The 23,127-nt window shown below is 39.8% G+C and overlaps 1 protein-coding gene across 2 annotated transcripts in view; it reads right to left on the bottom strand.

Moving 5' to 3' along the window:
- TBL1X (transducin beta like 1 X-linked) overlaps positions 1–23,127 on the bottom strand; it is a 199,214-nt gene that overhangs the window by 117,764 nt on the left and 58,323 nt on the right. The window lies entirely within an intron of this gene.

The following is a 23,127-nucleotide window of genomic DNA, read 5'->3' as shown; positions in this document are numbered from 1 at the left end:
CTTTTGATCATGGCCATCGGAAATCCCAAGGCAGAGACAAGAGCCTGCTAACTCTTTCTTCTCTGCTGTTCCACAACAGCCAACAAAATCAAGATTAGTTAACCCCTTCTCCAAAAAAAATAAAAGTGAGACAGGTCAGTCAGAAAGTTTTATTTAGGTAAATCTCTGCAACGCTTTTATTAAGTTACAAGGAAAACATCAAAGCAAGCTTTTAGCATGCACACCACACTTCTAAAAACTCTTCTGCCTCATTCTCAAATTTACAGGTTATTGAAAAGAGAGAGAAAAGGCATAGGAGCAAGATTGGAATGATACATCACACTGATAAAACACTTAATAAGAAATATCGCAGGAAATCACAAATGATTAAGCGAACTTTCCTAGCATGTTTACTTAGTTTTCTCTTTCCTCACAAAGTTAGGGGTTTATTCCCCCCTCTATTTGTGTACTTCTCCAAATTCAGGCAGTACTAACCAAGCATTACAAAGGTGCATTCTTTCTTCTGCTCTTTCCTCTCCATTCATACCAATTTATTTGTAAGGAAAATGTTATTACTCATCTGGCTTATGTCCTCCTAAAATACAGTGACAAAGATAGAGAAAAAAATCATTTGGGAAGATTGGCAACATATTGAGTATTTAATAAGTGTTGTGGACATTATTAAACAAAAGAGCATACAATGAAATTATCATATGCTCATACTTGTAGCCCAGAGGGTTGGTTTGGTACAGGTTATCAGAAGACGTGTGTGTAGACAGGAGCTGTTTCACTGGGGAAGACTTTGTTTTATAGGGGGTCAGTTACAGAAGATTATACAGTGAGGGGGAGCACTGGGATGAAAACCTTCCCTACAGTTCCCCCCACCTCACCTCCTCTAAGCATGGCTGTTCTGGGTTTTAAACAGATCACTCAGACATAAAAAGACATGAGAATTTAATGAGGGAAATTCTGTTTTAATTTAAATTAGCTCTTTGTTAATTTAGAGATTATTTCTAACATGTGAGTTTACACTTTTCTCTTACAACCAAGCTGTTTCTTGTTTTCAGTTGAAACAAATCCTGTAAATTTACCTAAAAGAATTTTTCCTTCTCCTGCTAAAAAAGTGTGTACCATAGTTCCAGTTCATATATAAGACTTTGGTTAACGGAATTGTAACAGCTTTTAGCACATGAAAATCATAGCTTTTTATGTGCTGCAGTGTATTTCATGATATATGACATACACGGACAAAATAAAAAGAAAAATTAACAATTTATAGCCTATATCGCCAACTAATGGTTTTTTAATGGCACAAGAGAAAAAAGGAAAAGAAAGTGAAGGTTTTAACATTAAACTATGCATCAAAAACACTGAACAGCCATCGCTGTGGCCTTATTGGAAACTGGGAACACCAAGAGCTGAGGACATTTCTGTTTTTCCTGCTCTGTCTCCAACCCCCAGTGAGACCCATGCACGTTTGTCAGGTTCCTTTATTCTGGAAAGACAAGATCAGAAATGATGTGGTATCTCCTAGACATGTGATAAGGATCCACTAAAAAAAAGACTACCAGTTTCTTTCAGAAAAACTGGAGGGAAACTGTTTTTCCAGAACACAAACATGTCCCAGGTACTAATTCACTCAGGTGCAAATGAGGTTGGTCCTTTGTCCTGCTAATTCCTCACTGGCCTCTAACATTTTCTCCAACTGAGAGATGAACACAGCCTGGGAATGCTGTCTGAAACATCATTTAATCCTGGTACTAATAGACTACAACAGCAGCTCTGGTCAACACTTCACAGCAGTTCGGGGCCACGTTGTTTTGTTTATTTTGACACACCCAGGCACATGCACACAAGGCGTCCCCAGCACAGCACCACTTCAAAACAACAATAAAAAAAATGAACCCAAGAAAAAACAAAGAATACAAAAAGTCAAACACTGTAACAAAGTACCAATCAGTCTTACCCTCTGACAAAACAAAACCTTAATCAAATAATAAGTAACTTAGTATCTCCTTCTGCCTTAAATCTTTCCCCATTCCTCACCGACCCCCACTTCCCTTGAAAACCAGATGGCCCCAGCCATATGCCCTGAAGGTCAACAGATGCACCACGTCTTTGGATGCAGAAAAGGTATATAGTATCTTTAATAATATTTCCAGATGATAAAAGTGGAAAACACATGGGGGAAAAAGCACAAAAACACCTACAGTAAGGAAACAAATCAAGCACAGGTACTGCGTTAAAATATCCAAGAGCCCAATGAAAATAAAAACCAAGCAGGGAACTTGTATTAATGCCATGAATAATGAATAACAAGTGAAAAGAAGACTGACTTTTTTTTAATTACTGTAAGAAATTACATAAAGAAAGGATACTAGAGAACTCTGGGGACTAGTAATGGATATCGCTGCTTATTTGTCATAGCTGTCAAAAGTTATAAATTTCAAGATCTCCAAGTTTTTATAAAATGTACTCGTCTTTTGTCTTCATAGGAAATTGTGTCAGTGGGTGAGCAGATGAACACGTGCATAGGTGAATAAACAGGTGAACAATTTAGCCTGGAGTGGGTTTGGCTGTGGCTGCACTCGCCTCCAGCGAAGCATGTCTGGGGAGAATCAAACAGATTAAGCTATTCCAGATTTTCACTGGTGAATCTGACATCCAAATCCAGGTCTCCGAAGCTTAATGTGAAAACTGATTCTAGTGACAACATTATTGCGCTCCACACTTTCTGTGCTCCAGATCGAATTTGTCCAATTTACTGATAAAAGCAACTTTTTAATTGCCGACTATATCAGTAAGTCAGGTAGATACCTTTCCTCAGAACATCCATGATTATATATTTTATTATGCTCCCTATCACAACTGGGAAATTGTATATTCTTTACCTTTAGTGCATGGGTACAGTTGTGATTATCACTGACTGCACTATGACTCCCTAAGTTGGATCCCAAGACAGAACTGCATTTTAAGGCTTAGTAACTGAGGTTCTGTAGACATCCTACAACTATATCTAGCGTATCTATGCAGATGTCCTAAGCTCATAGCACATAAAAAGCAGTGCAAATTAATTTAGCACTCTTTCCTCAACATGAAATAGCTTATTAGTCCACAGTAACTTGCTCATGTGTCCTTAGTTTAAAACTCTATGCTCCAGAAAAAATACAATTCATAGGTTCAGCGCTAAAAGAAGTACCAGCAAATAAAACCTCTCCCAAGCATGTACATTGATAAAGCACCATGAGTAGCTACATCACAACAAAACTGGTCTCTTTTTACTTAGAGTACATTTTGAAATAAAACTTTTTATACCTGTACACAAACAATGTAATAAAGCCTAATCCTGTCTGAAACCTCAACCATATGAATCAAAAAGCCTTCAGCTACCTGCTGCCAGTAACACAATGCTAATGTGGATATACTGCTGGGACCAAAAGGTGTTAATAACCTTTAGCCTGGGACTGATACCAGCAGTGCAAAGCAGCTCTCACCAAAGCAAATGATGAAAGACAGATGGTACTTCACTGGCAAAATGGACGAGGCAAGGACAAATAACATACTTGCTTTAGCTTAAATTCTGGTGAGCAGACTTTCTAAAGTAGGTCAGACCTCCAGATCTGAGGACCTGTCTCTATTGGAAAGCCCCTTCTGGCCTGGCGGAGGTGCTGAGCATACAAGTTGAAAATGTTTCTTCGCCATCAAAGACCCACCACCTTCCCAAACTACACCAGGTGCAACGATAGAAGTACCCACAGTTTGGGAGACAGGGCCTCTGCCAGCATTTTTCTGGCCCCAAGGAGGGTCCTTTCCCCTCTTTCCAGTTCACTCCTCATCAGCAGAGCCCCATGGTGTGGACTAAGCCAGAAAAGGCAGCCACACTTCCAGGGGACAGCGAACGGAACTGCAAACCGAGGCAGCAACGCAACGTCGGGCATGTGCTGTCAGTCTCCAAAGCTCAACTTAAGAACGTGACACGCAGGCATACCAAATGAAGAACAACTGAAAAGCCCGTAACGAAAAAGAGAGAAAAATAAACCAAAACAAATGATATATGCTTTTTATAATTTGATCTGGTTTTTTTTTTGCCATCAGTTTATAGAGAGAGTAGAGTTCAAACTTGAAAGCAAGCTCTGTCTCTGGGGCTCTCAATCGAGACCCGCTATTTGAAATCAAAGCAAATCTATCCCTGGCGGTGTTTAAAAGGTGTTAAGACGAGATTCTTAGGGACATGGTTTAGTGCTAGAGTTAGGTTATGGTTGGACTCGATGATCCCGAGGGCCTTTTCCAACTGAAATGATTCTATATATTATTTGCCAACTGCTTAGGCCTCATGTAGCCCTATGCACACATGGGCATCGCTATGGAATTTACTTGGTAACGTTAGTAAGAAAATCCATTTGTGTGAGAATATTATTTAAGACAAATTCTGTTGAGTATTGGAGGTGTCAACATCCTTGTGAATTTTGCTCCTCTACATACACTTTAGACTCTCTCATTTCAACATTCCAGAAGTGCTACCAAATGCAGGAGAGAGGATAGTGAAATTTCCTTCCTATGAGGGGCTTCATCTTTGGTGCTCACAAGCACATTCTCCAACAAATCCTTGTAATTTAAATACATTTGTTTTGTATTCAGGTAGGCATGCAAAGGCACCCTGACTTTCAGTATTACTGAAAATACAGTAATACTATACTCTTGGAGAGGGTTTAAAGGTCTTCAAGACAATTCTTCTCTTTTCCCCCTCTATGGAAGCTAGAATGCAGGCAATATACTGTCACTTGAAAGCCCAGCTAACACAGAAGTCAGAGGGGGTATATATCAGGCAGGAGATTCAATACATTCTGAAATAGTAGTGTAAATGTGTATTCTGTTTCAAGAAAAACTAGAATAAAGTGCTGAGAAATCAAAGCTATTAATCTGAATAATTTTATTCATTTCCATAATCCCACTGTAAAGACAGTGGAATCTGCAGAGAGACTTCACTAGATTTTTTTGGTGTGAATAAAGGAGTAACATAATTATGTCAATGCAGCACCATTACAATCTGGAAAAAGCCTATTACTGGTGAAATTGAAAAATAAAGCAGCGTGCATGTCGGCCCAGCAAAGCAAGCAGCTGATTTCTGGGTTTGATTGTGTGGAAAGGGAGAACTTATATGAGAATAAAAAGACTGTGAAAGCTGTTCCATTTTTAGAACAAAAAGAATGCAGAATTTTAAACATTTTACAGCAGGTCAGGTTTGGGGCCTAACATCAGCAACCTGGCCTTCACACTGTGTAACAAAAATGCCAGCAGAGATCTCTCCAAAGCAGCTCCACATTATTAGTCCACTGAAATATTTATTTGGCATGACAGAACATCAATAACATTATCTCGTAAGTTTTCTATTTTTAAAATATTTGGATTTACATTAGATGGGCCGAATGCTCAAACCACTCTGTTGCAACATTTTTTAAAAGATAAACAAAACCTCCTAGCCTCCTCTGAATTATTTACTCTTCTCTTCAGAATTACAAACTGATAAAGATCAGTATAAAGAAGCTCAGAAACATCCAAACCAGCCTGCTGTTTTCAAGATATAACAGGAGACAGGAAGCCTTGATCAATAATAATGTATCGTTACTTGTATTAAGCTGCTGCCCAGGAATCCTAGCCATGAGTCTTATATGCAAGATGGTATCAAAATGTAGAAAAAAGCAGATGAAAAAAGAGACAAGATAATCCTTGCCCACAGAGGTTATAATTTAAGAATAAAGTCAGAGATACAGGATGGATGTATTCTGGTAGATGGAAAGTATAGCAAAACAATGCATATGTCTCCAGGCCACATTGCGAAGGAGATACTCATACTAGCCTGAATACCGCAAGACACATTACGTTCCACGTTATTTAATTTCTCCTGTAGCAAAGTAAAACTGGCTCAGGTAAAGTAATGCCCTTAAAAAAGCTGCCCTGTTCTGCTAACCCCGCCAACTTGGGCTTCTGTACAAAACCCCACACTGTGCAGCACTGTTACAGCCAATAAACAAACATTGCTCAGCATTTTCAATGCGGTGATTTGTTCTTTGTTTTAAAGTGGATACCTCGTACAGTCACCTGATTAGACTGTCGCCCTCTGCCCAAATTCTTGTTGTCACAGACCTTGCAGGTCCCATCCAAACCAAGGGACATAATGAAAGCAGGCAGTCGGGTAACAAGGCTGCTCCAAAAAGCGCTGCAGTGGAGCCTGGCTCCAAGGGAAGGAGCAGCTCTGCCAGCTCCCATGCTGGCACAGCAGTATGAAACAGGTATTCTTTCCAAAGGGCTTTTCAAAACAAAACCTGCAGCTTTCTTTCCAGTTCCATTTTCAGACTCCTCTGTTCCAGTTGTTAAAAGAGAAATGACAGTGGCAGAAAAAGAAATGTGAAGCAAGCTGTAATGCGTCCTGCAAATAGTGTCCTTCCTATTCCTTTGATACACACACAATTTGAATGTGTAGTTCCTTGAAAGACTTTTTTTTTCCCTTCAATATGAAAAAAAAATATTATCCGGACATCTTTAGCAAATACAAAGGAAGCATAGTGAGGGTTTGATTCCCAAGAACACATCTTCTGTTTGATATTGGTACAGCTACAGTGATCTCTGCAAAGCATCTTCCCTGGGCTTGCAGTGACACGGAAGCAGCGCAGCCAACCTCTGGAAGACGCAATCGGCTCCACAGGCACTCTGGTGTTTCCAGCTGATGTGCATGTAGCATTCACAGAACTGCACAAGTTTTAGCACACGTTTTGCAGTGCTATGCTTAACTGAGAAAAAGGGAGCCAAAACATCTCTCCCTCTCTACAACTCTTCATTACAAAATGGAGTACACTACCTTTTGCCGTCGACTTATTTGGACTGCACGGGTCAAGATTCTGCAGAAAAGGCTTACTACATTATTGTGCTAAAGAAATGACAGGGAAGAGGAGGAAAAGTCTATTCAAGGGAAGAAAAGAGCCCTCAGAAACCAAGATACATCAGTGCCAAAATATTGATATTGCTAGTAGCTACCTGAAAACAACACTTTCGAAACACTGCTTGGAAGCTGGTAGGGAAGCCCAAAGCTAAAGGCAACATGCCTGGCTTTGCTTGGTTTTTTGTTTGCTTGGGTTTTGTTTTCTACTCTTCTCTTTTGTCCTCTCCCTTATTACTAGGAGCAGATAGGGATGATTAGGAGCCTGGCTGAGGGAGACCCCCCCCCTGCACAACCTACCAAGCAGCAGGGGTTACATGAGCCACGGGAACTGACAGGCTGGCTCGCATTTGCTTGAGCAGTCGATGAAGGATTAAGCCCAGCTGATGAGTACAACAGATAACTGTCACATCTTAAACCACCACAGCTAAATCTACCAGAGTTTATAAAACAGTCATTTATGTTAAAGGTCCAAATCCCAAAGGAGCTAATCACTCTTTTTTAAAAGACTTCCCATGACATTCCAAAAAAAGTAACTTTCTTGCTCTTTTAGAGTTCAGAATCCGTTACACAATTTCCACCTTTTTCAACAGGATGTTGAGAGAATTAATTAATTTAAGCATTGAGATCCTTTGAAGAACGAAGGGGAAAAACTGCTGCAAAAAATCTAGTAAAATTTGCTAAAAAATGTTTTGATTATCCCACCTAATAATGGGATAATTCACTTGAACAGCAGCAAATTTTGTAGTGGGTTATTCAGAGGGAATTGGTTTATGCAGATCATTTCTGCATTAATATTAAAAGGTTCTTGGTCTAGAGATAACTTCAATGTAACGGTTCTATGCATTTCTATTTCACATGGCATGACACCTGCTTATAATGCGATGTTGTATCACTCAAAAGTGGAGAAAAATGAAGAAAGTCATTTTTAGAAGCACTGAATACTTTAGAAAACAACGCTTCATTAATATGATACTTAAAAAGCGAGTGATTACAGTACCAGCACCTTAGAAGACAAATCTCAAGCCGAAAATCTCACCTCGTACATTTATGCATACGTATGTATATACAGAGACAGACGTACGCACCCCTATGTGGGAAAGGTTCCCAAGGAGCGTTAATGAGGGTCTGGGATGGCTCCTTCCCATCCCTCCTTAGAAGGAGACACCCTTGAGGCAGAGCAGCCTGAGCCACAGAGCTGCCTGCTACATCTGCAAGGACTAAAGCCAGGCAGCTACCTGGAAAGAGAAAAGGCTCCTTCCAAGTGTATTTATAAATGCTAAATGGCCCGGGAAAGTGCTGAGAGATTTCTCAAGCTCAGATCCTCATTTTCTCTTGTGCGGTCAGCCCTGGGACAGCTCTGGAAAACAAGGCAGCCATTTTCTCATCAGCTGTTACACTCTGCAAACCAGATTGAAGCGCTCGATAAGCTGCTGTTCTCTTCCGTGCCTGCAGCCACCGGAGGGGAAAAACAACCCATCACCCACCAACAGGTACAACCACAGCCATTGCTGTACTTGCCTGGTATGAGTCAGGGCACAGATGGGGCCAGGGGAGGGGAGGGATGGGGTGGCTGGGATGCAAACACATCCCTAAGCATGGCCAGCGCCTGTCCTACCTCAGCTGCTGATCCCACCCATCATCCCACATTACAGACCCTGGTTTGCATTTCCAAAAATTAACTGCCTCTGTTAAAAAATACTTTGCTTTTGCAGAACCTGTGGGTCTAAGATACCGCATCATGCACGCTGTGAAAATGCCTCCAAAACTCAGGATCAGCGTGGGAAGAAAGTGTATTTAATGTGCAGTCAGCAGTCACAGACACACACACAGGTATACGTGCACACACACACACGATGTAATTTTTGTAAGCTTTAAGTAACCTCTCTCAAATACTGTGTTAGGGGACCAGACTGTCAAAACCACAGAGCACACTAACTCTACACTGTACAAACCTGGATATTCGAAGCCACTCATTGCTTGAGAATATAAAGTGCTGTCCCCACATGTAACACAAGAAGCCATGACACCTACACTTACATTTGCTTCCATTTTCTATTATAATCACCACCTATACTTACGTTTACTTCTGTTTTCTATTATAACCCTCTTTCTTGTCATTTTCATAAACCTCCCCATTTTGCAGCAGTGTTTTGAAATTTGGCAGTGAGAACCTCTGGGTGCAGGGAGATGCCTTTTCAGTCCCATGCAAAATGTGCTCGGACTTAGCTACGCTCAAAGCTGCTGGGGAAAACAATTCTCAAGTTTCATCGGCAGAGACTACTAAAAACCGTCTGCTAAAATCCCCCACTACCCCATACACGCTGCCTGCCCAGCCCTGGCTCTTCATTTCACCATTGCATGGGGCTCCAGCCAGCCCCCAGCTGTCGGGCAGCTCTGCTGGCTCACCCAGCCAAACCTAAAGGAGGCCCAGCTTTTGGGGGACACATGCCCCCCTTTGGCCACTTCTGACAGCTTCTGCTTGGCTGGTGTGAGTGTGCTGAGCCGAGCTCCTTTTCCACCCAGAGGCTGCATGAACAAGTGATTCCCTGAAGCCACCAAGTCCCCATGCCTCAGGCTCAGCTTGACCGACAGAGGGTCTGGCAGACCCACCTGGCTTGGCTCTGCTGGTGCAAAGGCACGTTTAATTCATTACAAACTCGGACATCTCTTTCCAGTGGCCGATTGGCAACAAATAGCAGTACAATCCTGCTACCTACAGTACTCATTTAGGTAGGCTTTAAGAGATATCGTCAAGCAATGCCAATGGCCAAGAACCCCAAAACTAGGACTGCTGTCAATAGTATGTAGTTTTAGCACTACGCTTAGTAAGTTTTCTTTCTCTACAGAAAACAGTAAAACAGCCAAGGAGATGACATATAAACAAAAATGCTATTAAGACTGTGGGGACCCTAACTATCAGAAAACCACACTCCAGCTGTGAAAACCCAAAGCATCTCCTCTCACTTGCTTCCTCCAGCCGGAGGCAAAATCCTGCCACAACCTCCCCGTTCCTACCACCTCTCCAAGCTCCTGACACCACTCACTGCTGCTCCCATGCTGGACAAACAGTAGTAACTCAACTCAGGCAACACTAACTAGGACATTTCTTGCCTTAGTGGCTGCTGCAGTTCTTGAGCACAAGCATTAGGTTTACCCCTGCAATCTTAGCATTTGCACTTTTACACTTGCTTGCTAAGGCTGCTGTTAAATCAAGATGGTACCAAACCCATCACTCGTAATTCTGTTTCCCAAAGTTACTACACTTCTTTGCACCATGCATTGCAATGGGACTACTGTAAAGGATGGCAGTACGCCAGACGTGACTCTCACTAGCTTTGCAAAACCCCATTAAGACAAAAAGTCCAAATAAACACAAGTAGAGCACGCATATGCCAAACACGTGATGCGCTCATCAGTCACCAGAACTACTGAAACACGCTTAACATGCTTAACTGGGAAGAAGATTTTCATTCCGTGACCCTTGATTTTTACTGGGTAAAGTAGAGTCTTGTTTTTCTGCCAAGTATACATGTGCCAAGGCATTTTTTAATATCTTATATTTTGGAATGCAGGATACTGTAAGTTTAAGAGTAGACAGTTTCCTCACTCTACTAAAATTCAAAGTATGTAAACCCACAGCACTATCAATCATGCCATCTGTGCTAGAAATGCCATTCTCTTTTTTTTTTTTTTGGCACAGGACTATTATATCATGTGCAGGTGGTAACGACTAAAAATATATCACAGGAGATATATATAAAACCAGACTACTCCTTTTCTTGATCAAAACAGTAAGTAGAAATGACCCGTGCTGATCTAGCTCACACCCCTTGGCACTGGAGATTTTCTCACTAGATTTGCAACCCTCGTGCTGAAATGCAGTTTCCAGAAGGGAAGCACACAATTCCTCACACCTGTCTGATAACATCACACCAGATAAAATGGTTTGATCTCTTCCAGGAAGGATGGAGTTCAGCGGTAGAGTGAGGAGTCAGACAAGCACCATATGGCCAGAAGGGAGGGAAGACAAAAGCGAGGGCTGAACCACCTCTCTTGGCGGCAGCAAGAGTTACATTGGCTCAGCTGTGTTGTCTAATCAAGTATTCTAAATCAATTAAGACTGAAGCCAATTTGTACACATGAATCTTTGTATTTATAAATGGACCTAAATATTCCACAGTAATATTCCATACGGTTTAGTTCCTGTAGTACATGGACAGAAACCAAGGACTGGCTGAGCTCATTAGCCTTGAAAACATGCAGTTTTATCAGGCAAGCTTTTGTCCAGCATTACAAAAAATGAGCAGCAAATTAATGCACCCCTTCCTGCCCCGTAAAACAATTGTTCCCAATGTAGGAATTTTGGTTAATCCCAGTTAACACTAAAGATGATCTCTCAGTTGTATGGAACTCTCACCATGTCCGAACTTCAGGCTGCTGAGGTATTTCTATTAACGTAGCAACAAAGTTGTCATGAGGGAGTTTACTGACATCAGTCATCTGGTGATCAGACTGCCAGTGTTTGTAAATAATACTCACACATGTTCCCAGAATACTAAGTTTCTCACAGGTTTTAACAGAAAGCTGCTTTCTCTGCCTGGAGAGCCTTCCCGCAGGAAGGCGATGCTGTGTGGCCATGCTCGAGCGGAGGCAGGGTGGCTGCAAACACCTGCTGAGGCAATTCTCCACGCGTGCCTACCTCGCTGATCCGCACAAGCGGCTGAGCCGCTCGTCATTCAGTGGCCCAGGACAGCGATTTATAGCCCCTTCTAGGCAGGACGGCTCTGGCAATGGTCTGCTTTGAAAGGTACGCAGCAAAGTAAAACATTTCAGCAGTGACTCAGCGTTGTGTATTAATAGCCAGCCTAAGCTTTTTAAGACCCTACTGTTGCCGTGTGTCGGGGACAGGGCTCACCTTGCAAATAAAACCATTTTTCAGCACTGCACAAGGGCAAGACAGAGCTGACAGCATCTTGGGAGCCTGGGTCAAGGAGAAGGAGAGGGGAGGCAGGGCAGGACCAGCCCTTCTGGAGCTGCTGCATCCGAATCAGCTCAGGCCATCTGCAAAGAGTCGGGTTCCCATGGCCCCACAGGAGGAAGCAGAGGCCAAGAGGCTCCTTAAGTTGTGAAGAATTCAGCTCCACATAAGTCTTTTACTTTCACCGTGCAGTGAATGCAACAGAAAACTGTGTTTAGAAGAATCTTGTATACTCATCCTGCACAAACATAAGTACCTGTGTGCAGAAATTAAGAGAATCAGCTCCCAGTGTAAGATTTTGTTCAAACTGGAAAGCACAGGGAGGTGAGAAATAGAAAGAGTCGCCATAATCTGATTAGCTGTGTAATTAAGACCAAACTGGGAGATCAATAAGGGAAACTATACGGAGGGCTTTTTCAGCACAGTATGCTGAAGAGAAAATGGGAAATCTGCTGGAAATCTAATGGGATAAAGTAACAGATGGTAGGTAGACGCCCAGGGGACATGGAATATGTTTAAAGATGATACTGGCTAACAGTATGATTAAGAGTATATGCAATATCACAATGCACTGAGTTGAACTAGAATGTAAGTAGTAAGGCCATAAAAACCTTAATATTCTAGGTTAGACTTCCGTACTTTTATAGACACCTACAAGACAAACAGGAAGAACATTTACAAAAAGGCTCTACATGACACAAGTATCTGGACTTTTTCAGGGAATGGCTCTTGACCTTGTCTTGAGAAAGGTGGCAAACAACTGTCTACAAATATGACACAGGAGATCACAAAGAGGACAAGCACTTAAATTAATCAGCAAAGATGTAACAATAAATAAGGGACTCAGGGTACAGAAAAGAAAATTTGAATTACATTTCTGGAAACAGAGAGTAGGAGCAGCTACCAATGGAGCTGTGCAAACCACCATCATCTGGGTGACCTGAAGCCTACCTGACATCATTCTACCAGGGGAAAAAAAAGTATATCAATCCCCTTCCATTTTTTCAAAAACAAATGCATCAGTAACCTTCAGCAAAGTCTTCTATATAACTCACTGTTCTTCTAGCTGGTACACATGCAGGAGTACAGATTGCAGTCTCTAAGCTGAGCACACAAGCAGGTCAACTCAAGGTGGCCTTTCATGCTCAGGTAACACTCCATGTTCTCTTGGGGACAATCAAGTTTGCAATACCACAGTCATGAAACTATGGTGGTCCTGTGTCTTCCAAATATTTTCCAACAATTAAATAATACCTATAAACAATAAAGTCCAGCTGTAAAACTGCTTATGTCTCCCTAAAATAAATAAACATTATATATATAAACTCCATATATATACAGATAGATGGATACATACACACATACAATGGAGAGAGTGTTAAATGTAGTAGATGTAAACAAATGATATAAAAAGTTATAAACCAATGCTGCATTATTATAAGCCAGTTATTTATGTAGATTTATTTTAAAATATGTCTGATTGCCTTCATAGCACTGATGAAGAGATCAGTAATGCACTAAACATCATTAAACACTTAAACTAAAATTCCTCCTTGATCGTTCCTTCACAACCACTTTGATTCCACTCTGCCACCCAGAACAAGAATAGCCACATGACCTGAAGGTCAGAAAATTCTTATTTTGTTATGAGAGCAAATTAAATAATTTCCAAAAGCAGAGCCCTCTCCCATGCACCATCCTGCTTTTGGCTTTCCCATCTCTGACTAGCACTAATTTAAATTAGAGGACTAGTAGCTTTAGCACTTCAGATGATATCATTACCATTATATCATGCAAAAGCACTCCCTGAAGTAATCAGGAACCAAGTTGCTTATGAAAACAGTGTAAAAACCACACCAGAAACCCACACACAGCAGAGACATAACCAGCCCCTCTGTAAGAAAAAGAGATTTAAATGGGCAGCTGCATTCTGCATCAGCAGAATTACAGCCATTTCTGTGAATGGTTTTAAGGTGCATAGAGAGGTCATCATCTTCCACAGACTGGGTTACTGCAAAGCCAATGGATAATCACAGCAAGGAAGCCATTGGGTACCAGACTGCCTTAAAACAGCTGAGGAGAAACAGAATAAGGCAGAATGATGCTGACTCTGATGCAGCTTCAGAGCAGCATCATCCTCTGATTTACCCAAAGCTAGCTCATGAAAATTTTGCAGTGTTTTTACAGCCATAAAACCCAATAAACCAAGCCCCAAGACACAGAATTTTTTTCCCCCTCACCCCGAACCCTTGTGAGAGGTGAGAGGTAATGAGTGTGGGCCCAATTAAATGTGACATAACGAAGCAACAGGAAGGCAAAGTTGTAACGGCCATCTTGCATTGTTCTGCTTGTGCCCATGCTGGGTATCCCACCTAAGTGGTTTTTGCCCAGGTATAAAGTATTTTTCTTCCAGGATGCTTAAAACTGTAACTGTGACTTGTCATATGTGGCAAACTCGCTCAACTGAGGAGCCAGCTGAAGTCCCTTAGGGCCCACCTTACGTGCACTGAAAGGGCAGATGTATTATGGATCAGCTTCCTGGCACCCTTCCATCCTACAATTTCCTACTGCTATTATACTGATGATTCAAATCTAATTTTAACTAACAAGCAAGCCTTCTGCTGTCAGCAACCATTGTTCCAAGACAGAAGGAAAATACTTTAAACACATTTTCATGCCTTTCAACATCTGCATTTTCATATTGCTTTTGTTCTTGGAGAGGGGCACAGAGAAAGAAAATAAGGGAAGCCCTTCCCAAGGTGTAGGGAGCTAAGATGTCAGTGCTGTCACTTACCATTTCCTAACAAGCCAAATTTTTACAAATACATGGGTAGCAGAATGGTATTATTAATTTAAGAAATAATACTTCGAAAGCCTGAAAAAGGCTACAGTAACAAAGCAATTTTCAAACACACATTCCTCTGAAATCACATAAAAATAATGGGGTTTGTTTCAAAAATACAAAAACACACCACCACATCCTTTGGTAAATCTGAGTGCTACACAGCCATGGTATTTATTTTTATAACTGACCATATGAATCACTTTACACGTAAGTTTGTGTGCAAATGAAAACTTCTCCACCAGTTTAAAAAGAATCTAAAAATTTCCTTGATTGTATACTATCTTACAAGAGTCCACTCACCATGTTTTCACATGTTGGCATAAGAGATCAGAAAATGCAAAATAATTTGAATATTCTTATCCATTTTCAGATGGCCTTCAAAAGCAAGTACAACACAGAACAATGAAGAGCTGAGTTCCTTAGTTGTACAGCAAAAGAAGTCATCCCATATAACATGCATTTGTAGTGAAAAGTTGCAAGGGGTAAGATATTCACTGAACATAATTAGTTCTGAAGATTATTGTAGAAGAAGGACATAAATGTGGTTCCAATAACCAAGGATAAGACAACAACAAGCATAGAAAAGTCTTCCTGACAAGGAAGAAGCAGTTCAGCTTGTTCTGAGTTACAGCACAATCAAGTTAGCTACGTGGCACATCCTGCTGTTTATATCATATTATTTTAATATCTTAAAATAGAAGATTAAAGCCATCTGCAGGTCTCCTAAACAAAACAAATGCTATGCTGTGGTAGTGAAATATGTAAGGTGTTTCCATTACCTAGAATTCATATCAGAGGCTATTTATACATTAAGCAGGAAATATTTAATAGCATTTCACACTCTAACACAGTATAGAAAATATTACCTGTGTAATACACTTTTTTTTTTTTTTTTTTTTTTTTTACAGCTTGTGTAAAATACACTGCTATACTTTTGACTGAATGGCAGTAGTCAAAACATGGAGGATCAAGTGTTGCAGTCCTCTTAGATAGACATTATGGAACCTGCGCAAGGTATTTAATTTGATCTCTTTGTTCAAGTCAGTGGCATTTGCCTTCATTCACATTCAGCAAGTTATTCATCTACAAAAGCTCCAATTCTTTCATGTCTTCTTTTCTCCCAAACTCCATTTGTTCTTCTGTAGAATTATTACCATTAATAAAATGTTGTGTTTAGACGAGCTGTGATACTGCCAGCCAATTTTATTGCAGATAGAGGTCAAGGAAAAAATTATTAAAAATGAAAATAACTTTTCTTTCTGAATTCTCTCTATAAAACATCAGTCCCAAGCATTCAAATAAACTTTGAACGTCAGTCCCTACACTAGGCTCCTAAGTCGGCTGTATGTTTTATCTGCCCTACCACCAGCACTGGGCAGAAGGCATCAGAGAGGCACCTTTTGGAGCAGGGCAAACCACTGAACTATTTTTTCAGTTTCTTGCACAATAACTGCTATGTTGCAACTGTCCTCCACAAACATATGAACATCATCTCAGCTAAATAATCTGCATGTATGAAAGCCCTAACCTTAACTGAAGACCTTCATAAGCATGAAGACAAAAAGAGACCAGTACATTATCTGACTGGTTTTCCTCAATAACACAAGTTCTGAAACTCAAACATGCAATTCCTATGTGGCATGAAACCTTGAAACATTGAAAGAAATCTGTATTTTAGAAATTCATCTGAACATGATGTAAAAATTTCATCTAAGGGACAATTCCTCATTTCAGTTTCAACTATTTTCCAGCTTTAAAATAGATATGAATATTGGAGGAATAACAAAGTCTGTTTCCTGTTTGAATTCTTCTACCTTTACCTTATTTCCAGTACATCTCTCTATTTCCATGACTTCCAAACAAAAGAACCTTTTCATATCATAAATCTTCACACACTTACTACCAGGCAATGACCAACTCACAATTTCAGTCTCTATTTGGCAAAACAGATTGGATTTTATCAGTTTCCTACCAGAAAGATGAGCTCCTCCAGAACTGCCAAGATCTCTCCCGAGTAAGTCCAAACACTTTCAGCTTCAGGTATGAGTAGTGCTCCTCCACATTACACCTCCACACTAGTTAGATATCATCCATTCCATGTAAATAGCAAATACACATTTTGTCAGTCTTGTAATCTTCCACCAAAACATCACATCAGTGAATGGTATACTTATGTGCAAGCTGTACAGTATGGGCCTAGTGCCCCTCAAAATACACAAATGTCAACTTCTGAAGGAGCTTTAGATATTATGGGCTTGAAGAGACCAAAACAAAAAGACATCACTTTGCCGTTCCTCATCACTATCTTTACAATCGAGCAGCATAACGTGAAATAATGACCAGAAGAGCACAATAAAAATACCTGACATCTAAAATCACCTGACATCTAAAATCTAAAATCATAACCTTTCCGCCATCTAAGGCATTTCTCCTTGCTGGTACAGGAGTGTTCCCATCAGTGCGTTTTCTATTATTTTGTCCAGCAGTAGCTTTGCAGTATTCCCTCTGGCAGTTTTTTCACAGGCCAATAGTAGTTCCCCTCCAAAAAGCCTTTCCTGCTAGTCACTCAATATTTTCCATTAAAAAAACCAAACAAACTAACCAACAAAACACACACAAAAAACTCAAAACAAAACAACAAAAAAACGCCTTCCATTTATTCCTTCTTGAGTTTCCGCATCTGATAGAAAATTTCTTCCTTTTTCTGCTGTGCAAATTCCTCCTTTAGATATTTGTAAACTATTAATATTACCCCACTTTCTCATTTCCCCACTTTGTCATTTTGCACCTGTTCACATTTCTCTCTCAGACTTTATTCAAAAGGCAGTTCTTCAAGTTTTTGCTTTTTAGAGACTCTATTTAACCAGGAAAGTCAGGAGGGCAGGTCCTCCTAAATTTATAGAGGATGTATGTTTTCTCTGTTAGCATGTTTTCTGATGCTTTTCTTTTTTCTTTAAAATTCTACTGTGTAGATTCCCAGGTGATTTTAGATGTCAGGTATTTTTATTGTGCTCTTCTGGTCATTATTTCATTATTTCTGGTCATTACTTCCCGCTCTGCCTATCTGGACACTGTGCATACTGTAACTAAGATATATTACCTGAAAATTTGTGCTCTCTTTTTAATATAATGCTAATGTATTTTATTAGTGATTTTAACAGGCTTTAATAGGAGGAAGCATATATTCAATTATTTTGTTACATGCTTTGAATATAAATGGCAAGCATCTGCACTCTAGTTTACTCCTTCCACCCTCACCCTCTCATAGAAAAAGCAACAGCACATTTTAGAATTCAGAGCAGCCCTCCCCAACCCAGCCGCTTTCTTAGCTGGTTTGCTGGGATCTATATATCCAATCTAATTATTTTGATTCCCATTTCCAACCCTATCAGTGGTGCAGTGGTGCAAGAAATCAAAATGCCAGTCTCCTGAATGTGTTAGGACCTAAAAGCGAACAGCTACTCATTTGCAGAGGCATCACTGCGTGGCCCAAAGCCCCTGTCATCCCGCGATTTACATTCGGTGTTCTGGATGTGACTGGAGAGGGGTTTCCCAGTGTACCAATACTGAGCATTTCATTTAACAGTTCAGATATGCTACCGCTTGTTGCATCATCTTGTTCTGTCACAGCATAACCGACTAACAAAATCAGCAACGCTTCAGCTTAGATTTTGTCTCTTTTTAAAGATTTCCTTAAGTCCTTCTTCTTTGTTATTTTTTCCTTTGTTTTCTTAAAAGCGAAAAAACAGGATCGTGCAAGCTTATCTTCCCTGAAGTGATCAAAAGAGAGAGTCAGCAATACTCCTGCCAAAACACCTACTATCCTTTCAAGTCAGGGGGATCATATGTTGCTCACTAGCTGAATTCTTCTGGGGGTCTTTTCCCTGACTGACTCTTCTCCTCTTGAATTACAGCCTTACTTAGATTACTAATGCCTCTGTGCCACCAAAAATATTCCCATTCATTTCCACAGCTTTTACAAATATGGTAACATGATTTGTACTTAAATATAAGCGTCACCGTTTTACTTTTTTATTATGAGTATCATATGTTTAGCAAGCTGTCTGACCTTCCTTATGATGATGAACGCCACAGCAAACAATTTGCTGTATCTTTAAAGAAATGGCCAACTCAATTACATTATGCCAGAAGCTTTCAAATCCCTCTCTGCCAACGTCTTTGCTGTATCCTGCCACAGACAGCCCATTTGTATTCCAGCACAGTAGGACACTTGTTTTATTGAAGCATACAGTTCTGGTTAGGTACTATCAACAGAGCGCTATTTCAGTTCACCAGCTCTATGCTCCTTCTCACCCTCTCTAGCCTCAGTTATTAGGATTTTCAATTTTACTGACCAAACGTGTATGCATTACTAATTACATGCATGAAATCTAGTAGTTATCGACTGCTACAACAAAATACATTAGTGACCAATTACAGGAGTTCTTGGCAGCAATGGTTATCATTTTAGTGGATTTAATCATTGCACTTAAAGTGAAGCTTGAGATTCCCTTTGAGATTACACTGCTAATTGCTTCTGTTTTGCCAGTTACTGCATGAGCTGGTTTGGAAAAAAGGATCACTAAAGATTGCTTTCTAAATATCGAAGAGCAGCAAACAGATGAAGCCTCCTATAATGAGCTCTCCTCCCCCCCCAATAAAACCACAGTGGAAATTCATTCATAACACAATGCCAATCTCCGATATATATCCCCCTTGTCAGCCCCTCTTTTCTTCTCATCTCTTGTTAGTTAGTCAGACAACAGCAATACAGTTGTACTGCTGTTCACGTGAATTGTGGGACACTACAATTTATTTATATAGCTAGTGAGAATATTACACTTTAAAAAATAATAATAATTTTCCCCCCTGTTCTGTGTTTGCAGAGAGGATACTACTTGTTATTCTTGTTATGACAGAATGTTTGAATGGTCTTAGACCTTTGAGAAAAAAAAAAAAAAAAACACAACCTAGGCAAAGTACATGATTTATTACACACACAATACCAACATAGCAGGCTTCCACTCTCCAGGAATCCCTAAAAACAAACACTCCCCCTCCAAAGGAATTTGTAATATAACGTATTGTTCTTCAAAAGCCTATGTCTACCTCCAGATCACCACTAGTGATGAATTATCCAGTTTACAGCCTCATAAAGCAGAAGTGACTATATATTTTAATGCTGAGGCCAGTCACGGGACTTTGGTACCTTTCACGTTTAGTGATGTACAATTTTCTGAACACCAATGAAAGGCTGCGACACTTTGCTCTGGGCAAAACAATTTTGTGATTAAATTTCATCAACATTTTAGGTCTGATCAAAGTAAGTTGTCTTTCAAAGACAGAAAGCATTGGGGATGGTTGCAACTACAGTTCCATTAGCTGTCTGGGAACAAGCTACTTTAATAATTAAAATTGTTTAAATAAATTTGCTTTGTTCTCTTTTATTAAAATTTCAGCTACTGGAACTTTCCATTACTCGAACACCACTTCCAGGACAACAAAGAACCCCTCTCAAAAATACTAAAAAAAACCAAACAAAATCCTCAATCAAAAATTTCTCATAAGATTAAAAAACCTTCTAAAATTTTCCCATCAAACATCAGCTTTTTTAGGATTTCAGTAGATGCTAAGTTGATACAACTCTAATTAGAAACTTAATTGATCTCTGTACGAAAGATACTGTAGAGAAAGAGTTTTAAACCCCCAGAGACTTCCAGACTACAAACACCAGAGCCTGTGGTATCTTTTAAAACTGTCAGAAGTTATACACTTATGATCTACAAAAAAAATAACCATCTCCCTGAAATTAACTGCTAAAAGAAGCTGAAGAGCTTCATCCTAGAGTATCGACGGGCCGCAGCAACAGAGCCAGCTGGCTTCACTTGAGCCTCCAATTACGGCAGGGACTATGACCCCCTGATTCCTGAAAAAGAACACACCACGGTACACCGAAAGTTGCGTCAAGGATGTGTTTTATCTTGCCTCAAACCCAGATGCAGATCTGCACAAACCCGTTGATCTTTCCGCAACACCAGGCACAAGAGCAGCTACGTGCAGGATGCTCTCAAAAACAAGGCCAGGCCATTTCCATGCTTAACTGAGAAAATCTTGCCCCAGGGCACTCAATTTCAAGTCTGAATGAGAAAATCTGTAGCTGATGAAGTAACTACAATAACTGGCAAATAATACACTGGATAAAACACCTAAATTAGAGTACAGATCAATCCTATATTCATAAAGAAATAGACTATACAATTTAATTGGATTATCCCCATCTCTTAGTTCAATTGTTCTTGACTTTGGCCTTCCTCAAACAAGCAATTAAGGACAATTTTCCAAGTAAAAAGTAACATAACACTGACATGGTTGCTTTGGCAAGGCAGAAGTCACTACCCCTACAAATCCTCAAGCCCAGCAGAATGACTACCTTTCTTTTGCACAGGCGAGCTCCTGCCTCATGTTCACAATAACAAAATTTAAACTATAATTCCAAAAATATTGCAATTGCACGTGGGATTTCTAGTGCGGCATTCTAAATGAAGAAATGGGAACAAGACAGGAGAAGAAAATATTCCTGAATTGAACAGCTGAGCTCATGTAGCACCCAAAAGACAAAAGGTCAGGAAATACCTGTCTTTCATCACTGTCAAAGGCAATAGAGTAAAATATGCAGAGTAGGACTGATAACACAGGAAATAAATGAAAACATTTGCTGTGTGTTAGTACAGAAGTTAAAAGAAACAAGGCAAAAACCTCTCTTGAAGGTCCCTGCTGGATTTAAAACAGAGCTGTTGAGCCAATTTTGATTTCAAAACATGCCAGTATCATTTAAGAATACTGAACTTCTTTAATAAACCTTTCACCTGTTCACTAGTCCACAGAACTAACTTCTAACCCCATGCACAATGAGTGCAAGTATGACATGGCATGATATTTGCAAGAACCAGAACTTCAACGAGAACTGCAAATGCACAGGAAAGCAACCAGTTACTTCTAATACAGTTTCAGGCATTATTTGTGACTCACTCCCTAACGTACAAATCAAAGAATGATAATGCTATAATAAATGCTGCCACAACGTGTTTCTGAATGAAGAGTCTTATGTGTGTATAACTCACAAAGCCCAGTGTATTTTTGAGTTCCATATTTAATTCTCTTTAATACCAAAAGCAATGAGAGACTTTTTTGTCTACTCCTCTATCACAAAGAGATAAACACAGCAAAATGAAATATATTTTTTACGCAATCACATGACAGATATCAATTTATAAGTTAATGCGTTCAGTACAAAAACATGATTAAACCAGAGATCTGGAATAAAATGCACTGATAACAAGTTTATACCAGATTAAATCAAGAGACTCTCAGTTGTTAAGTAGAGTTTGTAAAATTTAATGTAGATACCAGTAAGGATATTGAACTTACTGAAAAACTAAACATAATTCTTTTAGCGTGATAAATGCCAGCAGGAAGAAATGCTCCAGCTCTGGCAATTGTTTCAAAAAACTCAATTAATTTGCCCATTATTGCAAATATGTTAGCAGTAGAAAGAAGTTTCATGCAATACTATACTATCTGCTTGTTAATATTACATGCATTTCATATATGAATACATATGAATAAATAAACACATTGAATAATACAACAAAGTACCTTTTTGACATGTAAAATGACTTATTGTAACCAGAGTAATGCTTGAATTGCCAGGAAAGGAAGGCAGGTGGATAACTAAAAAATATTCTTCCTCCCTTTTCAGGAACCTGTCGAGACTCGGTTTGGGACTGGGGACCATCAGATGCCTAGAAATGTCTGCCACATGCACCACCAAAGCTGATGAAGAAAAGCTGTCCCTGTCCTGTTTTAATGGAAGCAAATCCAACGATTTTAATGGAAGCAAACCCAACCAAGACAACAGTTTTTGTCTCAAACAACATGAAATGAGTGTTCACCCTTTCCAAGACAACCATATTAAGCCACCACAAGGTCATCTTCTCAGCCTTCATCCTCTGGTGACCTCATACTTAAACTGGCCCCTTTTTGCAACTTCATTCCTGCTCAATCTCAGTGCCTCATTATCATCACAAACCAGCAAGATCAAATTTAACTTTAAGAAATGGAGAAGTCATTCAGACTCAGAAATTAGTCTCAAAAAACTGACAAGGCAAAACACCAAAATGCTGAGAAAACCTGCATATAATCCATGTTTAAATTTATGGAGGCTCTAGGGGCAGTAATAAAATGCAAACCTATCACTAAGCACTGAAGGCTCTATGTGACATTCCTTTAGCTAGCTCTAGTACTCCTAGTCTTTTTCAATTCAAAAGCCAAGGTATTGTCTCAAGTTACAGACCTGCGATTAGCCACAGAGATGCTGAAAAATATTTA

This window comes from Streptopelia decaocto (genome assembly GCF_964273445.1).
Source record: "Streptopelia decaocto genome assembly, chromosome: 1".
NCBI classification, from domain to species: Eukaryota; Metazoa; Chordata; class Aves; order Columbiformes; family Columbidae; genus Streptopelia; species Streptopelia decaocto.
This window is presented reverse-complemented; position numbering and strand designations above follow the sequence as displayed.